The sequence below is a fragment of the Triturus cristatus genome, chromosome 4_2, assembly GCF_964204655.1.
Source record: "Triturus cristatus chromosome 4_2, aTriCri1.1, whole genome shotgun sequence".
Classification (NCBI taxonomy): Eukaryota; Metazoa; Chordata; class Amphibia; order Caudata; family Salamandridae; genus Triturus; species Triturus cristatus.
This window is the reverse complement of record NC_140586.1, coordinates 620,912,621-620,925,436: the sequence shown is the minus strand read 5'-3', so window position 1 is coordinate 620,925,436 and position 12,816 is coordinate 620,912,621. Positions and strand designations below refer to the sequence as shown.

General features: G+C 47.4%; 1 long non-coding RNA gene across 1 annotated transcript in view; it reads left to right on the top strand.

Moving 5' to 3' along the window:
• The first annotated feature begins 363 nt into the window (after positions 1–363).
• LOC146834760 (uncharacterized) overlaps positions 364–12,816 on the top strand; it is a 55,560-nt gene continuing 43,107 nt past the window's right edge. Inside the window, exons 1-2 of the long non-coding RNA XR_014960651.1 lie at positions 364–2,503; positions 2,622–2,686. This is a non-coding gene — a long non-coding RNA (uncharacterized LOC146834760). The remainder of the gene's footprint in view (positions 2,504–2,621; positions 2,687–12,816) is intronic.

The window sequence follows — 12,816 nt, the reverse complement described above, 5'->3', positions numbered from 1 at the left end:
ATTTCTTAGTGAAATCAAACAAATTCCGCCGTTGGCCATGTGGCCTTTGATAGTCTACTTGAAGTATTGTAAGGGCGCTAACATCAGATTTACATTTCCATTTCTGTGAAGTTAATATGACTCCACAATGAAGACCATGAATGAGTTATTTCAACCATAAAGGTTTATTTTAAAACATTAATCCAGCCAGTGTATATGTAAAGCAGGAACAGATTTAAAAGGTATAGCAGTACAGTTTGGAGACCAAAGTGTGACAGTTAGTTAAGTCATAATAAAATGAGGTACAAGATAGTAACAGCCACAATGCAGATGAAACACATTGATGCAATCAGGTATTCAATAATGAATTTCTAACTAAACCCTAAGCTAAGGCGGAAAATTCTAAAAGGAAAATTCCAAAGAGGGAGCATAGAAAGTGCCAGCATTAGTTCGAGTTTCAGTTGACGTTTGAAGGAAATGAAAACCATGCTCAACATAAAGCTTTACACTCAGAGAAGCCCAGCAGAGAGAGAAATGTTCCCTCTCAAAGTCAGGATGAATTCTGCCTAACTGACTATGGAACACAAATCAAAAGTACAACTAACAGTTGCCAGAACATCCACATCTCATTCCCACCACTGAGAGCCAATCCAGTAACTGCATTTGAGTAGACATACTCCCTATGTTCCCCTCTCCACACAGTTAGTTATATATCTGATGTTCTTGTATGTTGCATCCTCCTGGAACATCATGAACAGAAGGCTTTCTCTCACCATAATTGCTCCCTGTTCGATGCCAACTTTCTTCCCCCAGGCCTCACTACCAGTAGTCTAATACATAACAATGAGCCTTTCTGTAGCTAACAAGAAGCACAATATTGCACCTGAAGAGGAAAGAAAATAGCAAACTGGAAGTGTTAAAGCAAACTTTTTTCAGCTAAGGCCAAACGTTGCACTAAGTTAACTCGAGAATCAAAATGGATGCATGCTACAGTATTGTATCAGTAGAAAGCAAACAATCATTATTAAACATCAATAAGTAATGAACATGATTTCATCAGTCTATTGATCAACCTAATACGCGTATATGTGGTCGTAATGTTTACATACTATTAATTCATTTAGATGTGCTACACATGTTAATGAAGTTAAGCCACATTTTGAATAAAAATGTCATCTAAAAGCATGTAATTTATGTATATACATAATGTAAATAGGGTGGAGCCTAAAACTACCCTGCTCTGATACCATTTCTGATAGCTATGATAGCCATCACAACATCACATGAATCGTTCTCTTGAGACCAGCTCAAAACTTAGTCTTAATCATTTTACGCCTTATGTTTTCCAGGTGCTTCCTCTCATCATAAAACCTATACGGACTTTCCTCCAGTTCTACATCCCTTCTCTTCCTTTTTTTCCCTTTTAATGTACTCCTCCCTTCCTTGAGCTTATGCACTTGTACTCTTTAAACATGACAAACAAACAAATAAAGCATATCGCTATGACTCTGATAGGTCTCAATATAGCACCAAAAGCCCACTACCTATATTTCCACACCAACTGCCTACAGCAGCAAATCCCTTTCCAATTGCTTCCCAGGCACCTGTAGTTTCCAACTCTCCCAAATCCTTCTTCAATTCAGTAATGTTCTAAATAAGTGTCTTTATCTCCTCACAATTGTCAGGGATATAGGTGCAACATTGTTTAACCTTCAACATCTTACAGACTCCACCCTCCTTCACGAGAAGGAAATCTAACGCAAGGCAGTTTTGTAGAACCATAGACCTAATAGCTATTATCTCAGTATCAACAGCTAACAATGATCCAGCTGTACAAGTAGCTAATTTATCAACTATAGAAGAAAGCTTTCTAATCTTGAGATCATTCAAAACTAACTTAGCAGAAGGAATCATCACCCCAAAAATATATCCTACTAGTTCAGAAGCACTATTACTACATTTTGATCTACCAGAAAATCCCAAAGCATGGTCACCTAAATTCTGTACATGAGTGAATTTCGGAAAGACAATAGCCAAATAGCAAGCCCCAGCCCAATTTCTAGGCAACTTAAAATAAGCATGAGTTCCGCATACATAATAGACTCCAGAATCATGGGATCTTCTCCTCCCATAATTTACTCTGTGTTTCCTTCCAATTCGTAGGTGTATTCACACTCACTCTTTCCCATATGTTTATTGTGAACTACATTCATACCTCTATATACACGTAACTTGCTTTTATGGTGCCAATATAAAGTCAATGTGGGTTGGACCCCTAGGCCTGAGTTAGATGTTGGCGGTGATGGTCCCACCGTCACTTTTTGACAGATTCACCACCCGCATATTTGGCGGTCCTCCCACTCGATTTTGATGATTGCGGTTCCATGGCCAAAAGACCGCCGAAGTCCTGCCGTCTCCGCCAGGAATTCTGACCTGCATCAACGGCGTCATTGGCAGAAGCACCGTCGGCGGAAGTCCAGCCAAGATGACCGCCGAGTAATCACGATTTGACTTATCCATCGAGGTAACTGTTGTGGGAATACCTCCTACTTTGAGTTGGTGGAATCGAAGGAAATTAGATAAAAACCTACTTTTTAAAACTGTTTACCACTTCTGTTTCTGTCTTGAACCCCATCGTCCAGGTACCTTCTGTGCAGCTCCGACTCCACCATGATGCCAAATGACTCAGTTGTCACCAGGATCTAAGGTAAGTAGCTTTTACAATTATCTTACTATGATTCGTGTGTTGACAATTGCTGTAGCCTTGTGTATTTTTGCTTTGCTCCTACGTACAATGTTTTCTTATGTGTAATGCAGTAGTGTTCATTTTCCAACTTATCAAGGTAAAATTAACACAACTGCGTTGACACTTCAAAAAAAAAAATGTGTTGCTTGGGCATGTTGTACTTGTGGTGCCTAATGGGTGTGCTTTCAATGATGTGTATGTTGTTTGGCAGGCATGCACTATGTAATAATTAGGGGCATGACATATTGCCTACATATGTTTTTGAGGCAAACACAACATCTATGTGTATGGACAAAAAAAAAAGTTGTACTTACCAGTGTCACGGGGCCACGGGGTCCCCTGTGACGTCCGATATCCATTCACCTGTCTTTTTCCAACAGACTCACGAGGAGCATTACGGCCACTTTGGATCCGGAGAGCCAATAAGCAGGACAGGCGCCTTTAAGATTCCCGGGGCTGAGGCTGAACCCGCCCCCAACTACCATGTGACCTGCCCTCTACCACTGAAAGGGGAGCGGACTCTCTACGTCGGGGGAACCAATCCTCGAGGACGAGAAGCAGACGGGAAGGACCTTGCGTTGAACACTGAGGAGTCGGAGATCTTGGGAGACGCCACGGAGGACGGAGAACCGAGGAGTCCCAAGGACGAAGGCGGAGGCAGAGGACGAAAGCCAGGAGGCCATCCGGAAGGTGTCTCGCCCAGCCACGTACCTGGAGGCGCGTGGCTCACCCAGGTACGCGGGCGTATGGCAGGGTGGTTCGGGAGGCGGGGGAAGGTGTAGTCGGCTCCCCCTTCTGTGTGTTGGCGTCCTACCCGGGATCACTGCACGTTCTGTACATAAGCGCACCGGTGTCCCTCACTCCCTTTCCCCGATGATACATACAGAGACAGGCAATTACAGCGCTCTTCTTGTTTCTCTTGCCTTCCATGCTCCACTGATGGCCGGCCCTTGAATCCGGAGCCCAGAGAACCCTCCAGGAACTATAGCAGCATACCAACCCGTCCAAGGAACCACAAGGAAGAACACCCACAGAAAGACTCTGTCGTTACTTGTGTATACCGCATGACTGAGCCATATAAATTGCTGGCCGCCCAGACGCTACTTAGAGAAATAAAAACACCTTTAAGATCGCCCAACCTGCCTCCACGTGTCTGCCTTTAGAACGGTCCCCCTCGAAACATAGACCCACAAAACCAAACCAGCCCAGGGTCCCACATCGTGACATTTGGTGGAGAATGCGGGCATAGCCGCCATTAGCACCGCAATAATGGAAACCGTCATCCAGCATCTAATAAAAGGGCAGGATGAACTCAAATGGGCAGTGGAACGGCAGATGGCGTCTGCTCAGGCAGATAGGGACGTCTTTAAGGATTCCTTTGCGGCGCAACTGGATCATTTAGTAAAGTCCTCCAGTGACAAAACAGGTGGGGGGACAGAGGTACCCCGGTCCTTTCCTACAGGCCCCACAGGCATCGCCCTCCAGAAGTATATACCGGGTGAAGACCCCGACTCGTATCTATTGAACTTCGAGAGAGCCGCAAGGGCTTGTAAGTGGCCAGTGGAGCAGTGGCCTTTTATACTAGCTCCCCTGCTCACGGGAAATGCTCAGGCGGCATATCAGGTGGCAAACCCGAACGGGATCACACCGTATGAAACCATCAAAAATGTTATCCTTGACCACCTTGGCATGGACTGCGAAGCATATCGCCTACGTTTCCGTAAAGAGAAGGGAGTCCCGGGAGAGAACCCCAAGACCCTTTTCTATCGTTTGAAGAACGAGGCAGATAAATGGCTGCGCTCACAAGAGAGCACGAAAGAAGAAATTCTTGATAAAATATACCTAGAACAATTCTTAGAGGCCCTCCCCTATAATACTCAACGGTGGCTACGCCAACACTCTGGTCTCACCACTGCTGAGGCCATCGAGATGGCCTCTACGTTCGCCCGAGCCCAGCCACGAATACCCCAACTGGAAGCGGAGCGTGGGTCACGACTACAAAGCCAAAAAACCGAAAAAAAAACAGGGAAACCCCCTCCGGAATATATTAGATTACCTTCACGTCGTGTGGAAGCGGGACCGCCGAAGGGGCCGCAGTGCTATGACTGCGGTGACTGGGGTCACATTGCGAGAGCATGCCCCAAGAAACGTACTCAGGAAGAACCCATGGAGGTTGGGTATTTACCGAAGACAGTGCTATACACGGCCGAGCTCGGGAATGCTTTTTATGTGAGTGTCCTGGTGAATGATCTAACGGTAAAGGCCTTGTTGGATTCCGGGTGTAGGCAGTCAGTGGTGCAAAGGGAATTAGTGAGGCCCAACCAGCTAGTGACCGGGGAACAGGTACACATTAGATGTGTACACGGGGATATCAAGCCATACCCGGTAGCCCTCTTGGATATCGCATACCCCGGGAAAACCCCTCACGCCATCAGGGTGGGTGTCATGTCAGGGCTCCCGGAAGCGTTAATAATAGGTACAGATAACCCCGACTTCCTCGACCAATTTCAACACATCCTCCGGGCACAGGCTCTACACCCAGACAGAACCTCAGCAGGGTCGACAGTCACTCCCAACTTACTTACCCAAGAACCATGGCTTCTGGACAGAAGCTTCAAGTTTGCACAACTTCGTTGTGATACTCTACGTAATGCCTGGGAGTGCGCTAGGAGAAGGAACAAAACTGACAATACCAGCCACCCCTATTTTTTTATTGATAGGGACATGTTGTACAGAAAGCCGGCTCCAGAAGAAGAGGCTCAATTGTTGGTACCTAGGGCCTTCCGTGCACAGATTATGTTCTTCTCACACTCTCACCTAACTGCTGGGCATACTGGGGTGGAGAAAACCTTAAAAAACGTATTACGTCATTTCTTCTGGCCCGGGATATACCAAGAAATGAAACAATACTGTCAGGAGTGTGCCATATGCCAGAAACGCAACCCCTATCAACCACCCCATGTACCGTTGCAACCTCTTCCGATTGTTGGTACACCTTTCACCAGGATGGGGATGGATATAATAGGTCCTTTACCGAAGACCCGAAAAGGACACGAATATGTACTCGTGGTGGTCGATTACGCCACCCGGTTCCCCGAAGCATTTCCCTTAAGAAGTACGACCACCCAAAACATAGCTAATTGCCTTGTGGAATTGTTTTCGAGAGTCGGATTTCCCAAGGAGATCCTTACGGATCAGGGCGCTCCTTTTATGGCCCGTACTATGAAGGAGGTGTGTACCCTCCTTGATATGTCTCACATTCGTACCTCAGTATACCATCCACAAACGGATGGTATGGTTGAGAGATACAATGGGACGTTAAAACTCATCCTCCAAAAAATGCTGTCTGTAGAGGGTAGGGAATGGGACCGTCTCCTACCCCTTGCTCTCTATGTTATCCGGAGCCAATACCAGAGTAGCCTCGGTTGCTCGTCCTTCGAGCTGCTCTATGGACGACAACCTCGTCGCTGTTGGACATGACAAGGGAGGCATGGGAGAAAGAAGAGGAGATAGGCACCAAGGAAATGCTGGAGTACACACGGGATCTCAAATCCCGCTTAGGGAAGTTGCGAGACCTGGCATACTCCCATCTAGAAAGAAAACAGAAGGAACAGTCGTACCACTATAACAAAGGGAAAAAGTGGAGACTCCTAAAGGTAGGAGACTGGGTACTCGTCCTGTTGCCTTCCTCCTCATGCAAGTTCAGGGCCGAAAAACAGGGTCCCTATAAAATCATAGGGACAGTGGGGAAAACCAGCTATAAACTCCAAATAAAGACCAATAGAGTACAAACGTACCACATTAACCTCCTTCGCAAGTGGTTAGGCCCGATTCCCCAAACGGTGGGTTTTACCTTACCCTCTCTAAAGGCAACCGACACTACACTAGAGCACTTGGTAGTCAACGCAGAGCTAGACAGCCTACACAGGGAAGAGCTCAATACCCTTCTACAGCAGTATGCCCAGCTGTTCTCTGACTTGCCGGGTAGAACCACACTCACCGAGCATAGGATACACACTCTCCCGGGTCGGGTGGTTAAAAAGAGACCGTATAGGATTCCTGCTGCCAGACAGGAAGCTGTACGGCAGGAGGTGAGGGACATGTTAAAGATGGGGGTCATACAGCCCTCCAGAAGCGAATGGAATTCACCCATCGTGATGGTTCCGAAACCCGATGGATCCATTCGCTTCTGCATGGACTTCAGGGCCCTCAATGAAATATCGAAATTTGATTCATATCCCATACCCAGGGTGGACGACTTAATTGAAAAACTAGGAGAGGCACGCTTTATTACGACCTTGGACCTTACAAAAGGCTATTGGCAGGTCCCCTTACATCCCGCAGACAGAGAAAAGACCGCCTTCTCCACCCCAGACGGGTTGTATGAGTTTCTGGTACTACCCTTTGGACTTCATGGGGCACCGGCAACATTTCAACGCCTCATGAATGAGGTGTTGAAAGACGTCCACCATTGCGCATCAGCTTACCTCGACGACATTGTCGTGTTTAGCTCCACGTGGGAGGAACACCTACAGCACCTCACATTGGTCTTGGGAGCTTTACGGGAGGCGGGCTTACATATCAATGCCAAGAAGTCCCGAGTAGGGTACCACTCTGTCAAATATCTAGGATATGTGTTGGGTCACGGGATGATCGCTCCCCAAGAAGAGAAGGTCCGGGCTATCCGAGAGACCCCCTTTCCTAGCACTAAAAGGGAGGTACGCGCCTTCCTGGGTCTCCTCGGATACTATAGACGGTTTATCCCCTCATATTCAGAGATAGCCGGACCTCTCACTGATGTGTTAAAAAAGGATGTAAAGGCCAAAGCTCTACAGCAACCTTCTGAGACCCTAAAACGAGCCTTCGAAAGCCTCAAACTCGCCATCACGTCTAGCCCAGTACTGGTATCACCCGACTTCACTAGGCCCTTCATGTTACAAACCGATGCCTCCGGGTGTGGGATTGGAGCCGTACTGTCCCAATTATCGAGAGAGGGGATAGAACATCCAGTTCTCTTTATAAGTCGAAAACTGTTCCCTAGGGAAATGAAATACCCGACCATCGAAAAAGAGTGCCTAGCAGTAAAATGGGCTGTAGATAAATTGAGATTCTATTTAGAGGGGACCCACTTCACTCTCTATACGGACCATGCCCCTCTCCAATGGTTAAGCCGAAACCAAGGACACAATCCTAGGGTCTTTAGATGGTTCCTGACCTTACAACCCTTCTCCTTTACCGTCAAACATAAAAAAGGCAGTGAGAATGGGAATGCGGACTTTTTATCTCGCATTTTACCTCTCCCCGATCGGGAGAATCCTAGGGGGGAGGAATGTCACGGGGCCACGGGGTCCCCTGTGACGTCCGATATCCATTCACCTGTCTTTTTCCAACAGACTCACGAGGAGCATTACGGCCACTTTGGATCCGGAGAGCCAATAAGCAGGACAGGCGCCTTTAAGATTCCCGGGACTGAGGCTGAACCCGCCCCCCAACTACCATGTGACCTGCCCTCTACCACTGAAAGGGGAGCGGACTCTCTACATCGGGGGAACCAATCCTCGAGGACGAGAAGCAGACGGGAAGGACCTTGCGTTGAACACTGAGGAGTCGGAGAGCTTGGGAGACGCCACGGAGGACGGAGAACCGAGGAGTCCCAAGGACGAAGGCGGAGGCAGAGGACGAAAGCCAGGAGGCCATCCGGAAGGTGTCTCGCCCAGCCACGTACCTGGAGGCGCGTGGCTCACCCAGGTACGCGGGCGTATGGCAGGGTGGTTCGGGAGGCGGGGGAAGGTGTAGTCGGCTCCCCCTTCTGTGTGTTGGCGTCCTACCCGGGATCACTGCACGTTCTGTACATAAGCGCACCGGTGTCCCTCACTCCCTTTCCCCGATGATACATACAGAGACAGGCAATTACAGCGCTCTTCTTGTTTCTCTTGCCTTCCATGCTCCACTGATGGCCGGCCCTTGAATCCGGAGCCCAGAGAACCCTCCAGGAACTATAGCAGCATACCAACCCGTCCAAGGAACCACAAGGAAGAACACCCACAGAAAGACTCTGTCGTTACTTGTGTATACCGCATGACTGAGCCATATAAATTGCTGGCCGCCCAGACGCTACTTAGAGAAATAAAAACACCTTTAAGATCGCCCAACCTGCCTCCACGTGTCTGCCTTTAGAACGGTCCCCCTCGAAACATAGACCCACAAAACCAAACCAGCCCAGGGTCCCACATCGTGACAACCAGTCTCCACTCCACCAGGGACTCCCTTCGTCAGCAAACCGCCACTAGGACAGCACCAGTACAACAGGGACATCTAAATAGGCTCAGCGGAATACCTACAGTCTGACGACGACAGAGCCAGCATAGCCAGAACACATCTGAATACGGCAGCCGAGACTCCATCAATTCGATTAAGTATTTGAAACCGCAACCACTAAGAGATGGCAGTAGTACTGCCAAGATATAAATCAGGCCCCTAATTCCGTATGCTCAAGTTCTTCTTTAGCCCACTTCTCTTTCCCTAAATCATGTCTTGTTTTATTCCTTTTCTCAATCAGCAGTCTTCTACCTTCTAACTCATCTATGAATTTCTTCTCAACATCAGTCATAGAACAAGTCAAATTGTGCTTATGGGCATAGGCAGCATTAATCTTCTTTGAAGGCTCAAATAAACTACAAACATTGTCCATTTCTGTAGCATTTGGATTTGGATTCAAGTATTTGTACATGGGGCTTTGAGAAAAACATATAATAATTCAAACAAATACTGAAAATGGCCTCGTCTATATAAAAGGCTAGGCAAAATACTACAGGAAATACTATAAGTGAGAGGAATATGGTGGTATGTAATAGCTTCAGCTACTGAAGCAGGTAATTGTGTACATACGTAGCAATATTTAGCATGCATAGTGTCTATATATTCATAGAGCAATCTAAAAAAAGCATTGGAAGAAAAGTCCTCATTTCAAGCAACTGTGTGTAACCAACTTAAAATTAAAAGTACATAAATCCCCCACAGCACTACGAGTGGTGCGAGGGAATGGTCTAGGTTTAGGTCTAATTGGACTTGAAGGGGTTGGTGAGTGTAATCCTACAAGCAAAATGACTAACACTACAACAACCATTATTAACACACACGCTACTATAAATATATACCTCTTTGGGTTATTGGTTTCCATGATTTCACTACAATCAGACCTTTTGAGTAGAAATAGTAGCAAACAGATTTTCTCTGCGTGTTTCTTCTTGTGCAAATTGTAATACTGAGTTTAACAATGGAATGTGATTAACTTAGTTGCACCAATCTTCGTGAGTCATTCCTATCCCTACTCCATCATCTTCTAAAATGACACCCTTACGCTTCTTCAGCAGCCTGAGGCCTAGGGACTCTTCTTAATTCTTGAAACAAAGTTGATCAAATTGTCAAAGCTTAAAAGAAATCTAAAATTTCAGTTCTGGGAATCAAGCAAAGACACAGTTTGTTTCAGTTTTTCCAGTGATTGGATAATTTCAAAAGAGTGGGTTCAAGTTCACAGAGGTTCAATTGACACTGTACTGTCATCATTCAAATAATAGAACACCCTGTCTCTGTTATAGGCCAGGAAATAAATCCACTCTGGCTGAGTACCTCTGACAAGGCACCCATGCTCTTTTCGATCTCCTGAGTGTTGGCTGTTCGTCTTCACTGCCACTTAAATCATTAGCTTCAGTTTCTTCCGTGACAGTATGTAGGATACATTAAACAGACAGGCTTGGTCTCACACTCCCTTGTCTTCTGAGCCATTTGTCTCCAGCTCCAACCCAACTGGTCACACCACTCGGCCCTTCGCCAGGATCAAAGTCTGTCTCCACCTGCACCACCAGCGAGGACCCTTCAACTGTCTCGACACCAGATGCCGCCACATCAAGACCCCGCTTGAAACGAGGGTGTGAAACTGCAGATTGCAAAACGCCAATAGGTCTCTAGTCTCTCGCTCGTTCCATGTTCCACGCTGGTTCTTCCTGTTGCTCTATGGTTGCAGCCTGCTCCTCAGGGAGAGGTACCGTTACATCATCAAGGGGGCACTCCACCCTCTGAGGGTGAGAATCATGCACCCAGTTCAGTAAGCCTCCACACTTAACAGCAGCATTGGTCACAAAATAACTTAAAAAGGACCTTTCCAGTGAGGTTCCAGGCACATCTTCCAAACCTGCTTCTTTACCAAGACCCAGTCTCCGGGACTGAGGTCATGGCACTACTCCTGATGCGGGAGAGCAACAGTAGCTCCAACCTGATGAAACACATAAATCACCATATCAACCATATTGCAGCAGTTGAGAATCATATCATCTGTAATATTCTCAAGTGTAATTGCAGGCACTGTAGTCAACCTCATTGTTCAGACCATGATGCATGATGATCTCATGGAGAGACAGTCCTGTCCTCCGATTAGGAACACTGCAAATGCTCATCACCACCGAAGGCCAAGGATGTGGCTACTTCAAAGACGTAGACGCCACTCTTTGGTTAAACAGGACTTGACCATGCCATTAACCTGCTCCACGATGCCAGGAGCCTCAGTTTGATAGCTACAGTGCAGTCTTTGTTCAACTTACAATGCTGCACAGAACATTTTCAGGATCTCATTATAAATATAAATTCCTCGGTCTGACTCCAGGGAAGTCTGGAAACCTCACAACAGCTTGGCAACAGTAAGACTCTCATTTTTCCTTGTCAGGTAAGTTTTAACTCAACGTGAGAAAATACACACAACCATCAGCACATCTCAGCTTGTTACACACAGGCATTTCGATGCGGTCCAGTGGACCTCCTAATCTCCCTATTTGACTCATGTCACTGGAGTCCACCTTCTTACATTCATTTGCTTGCACACAACACTTCTGATGGATAAATCTGCCAGTGGATTACTCACCTTGTGAATATCCCCTGCGCCAGCAACATTCGGAAACTTGTAGCTCTCCACGCCGACGAGGATGAGGACGACGTCACAGAGGCACGGCTCCACTCGCGGCTCCGCTGACGTCACTGGATCCATAAGAAGACCTCGTCGGCATGATGACGTCAGTTCCCTTTTTTCCGTGCCGTCAATGCTAACGGTTTTCTGGGACTCTCCATAGGTTTGGCTAGTTACTTTGTTTTTCTGCTGGTGTTTCTCTTTCTTCTTGCTTCCTGTTAGAAAATGTCGACTAAGAAGTCCGGATTCAAGCCGTGCAGGGAGTGCGGTAAGCACATGTCAATCACGGATCCGCACGAGGACTGTGTCTGGTGCCTGTCGTCGGATCACGACATCGAGGGATGCTCTTGCTGCCGCAAGATCAGTACGAAAGCTTTAAAGGAAAGAGAGGCCAAGTTGTTTATTGCCAGAATGAAAAAGGAGAAGAGAGGTCGAAGGCGATCCAGATCGAGGTCAAGGTCGAGGACGGCGTCGGGGCATGCTTCGAAATCCAAGAAGCACAAAAAGAAGAAGAGGCATGGTTCTCGACATCGTTCGGATGTAGAAGCGGCTCTGAGGTCGACCTCACCTTCTCGACGTCATAAGGACTTTGTGTATCCTTCTCCTGTCTCTGTTCCTGCCTCTCCTGTTGGCCTGACCTCGTCTGCGGCTTCACCGGAGCATTCTCCGGCTCCGGCTCCATCTCAGACGCCGGCTCATTTTCCAGCTCCAGTTGAGGAAGATCCGGCTCCTAATGAGTCTTCAACTCCGCTGGCTCCACCGTCGGTGCCGATCGGCCCAAGTTCGGTTATGCCTCAGTCTGAGCCATATCCTCCCTTTCCAGGCCCGGGTCAAGATCCAACGCATTATTTAAATGCAATGTATGGGGTCTTCACTAGAGCGATGTACCCCTCTGGAGCGCCTTCGGGTCCCATGGGTCCAGTGGCTTTCAACTTGGGGGTTCCTCAAGCCTACATTCAGGCTCCTTTTATGCCTTTTTTCCCGGCGACACCGTCTTGGCATTTCCTGGCGCCGAGGACATCGACGCCGCTTCCATCTTCTCCGGCTCGACCTCGTTTGACTCCAGCTGCTCCTCTGGATCCGGGTTCGACGCCGGCTGCGGCACCGTCTGAGTCGGTTACAGCTCCACCGACGC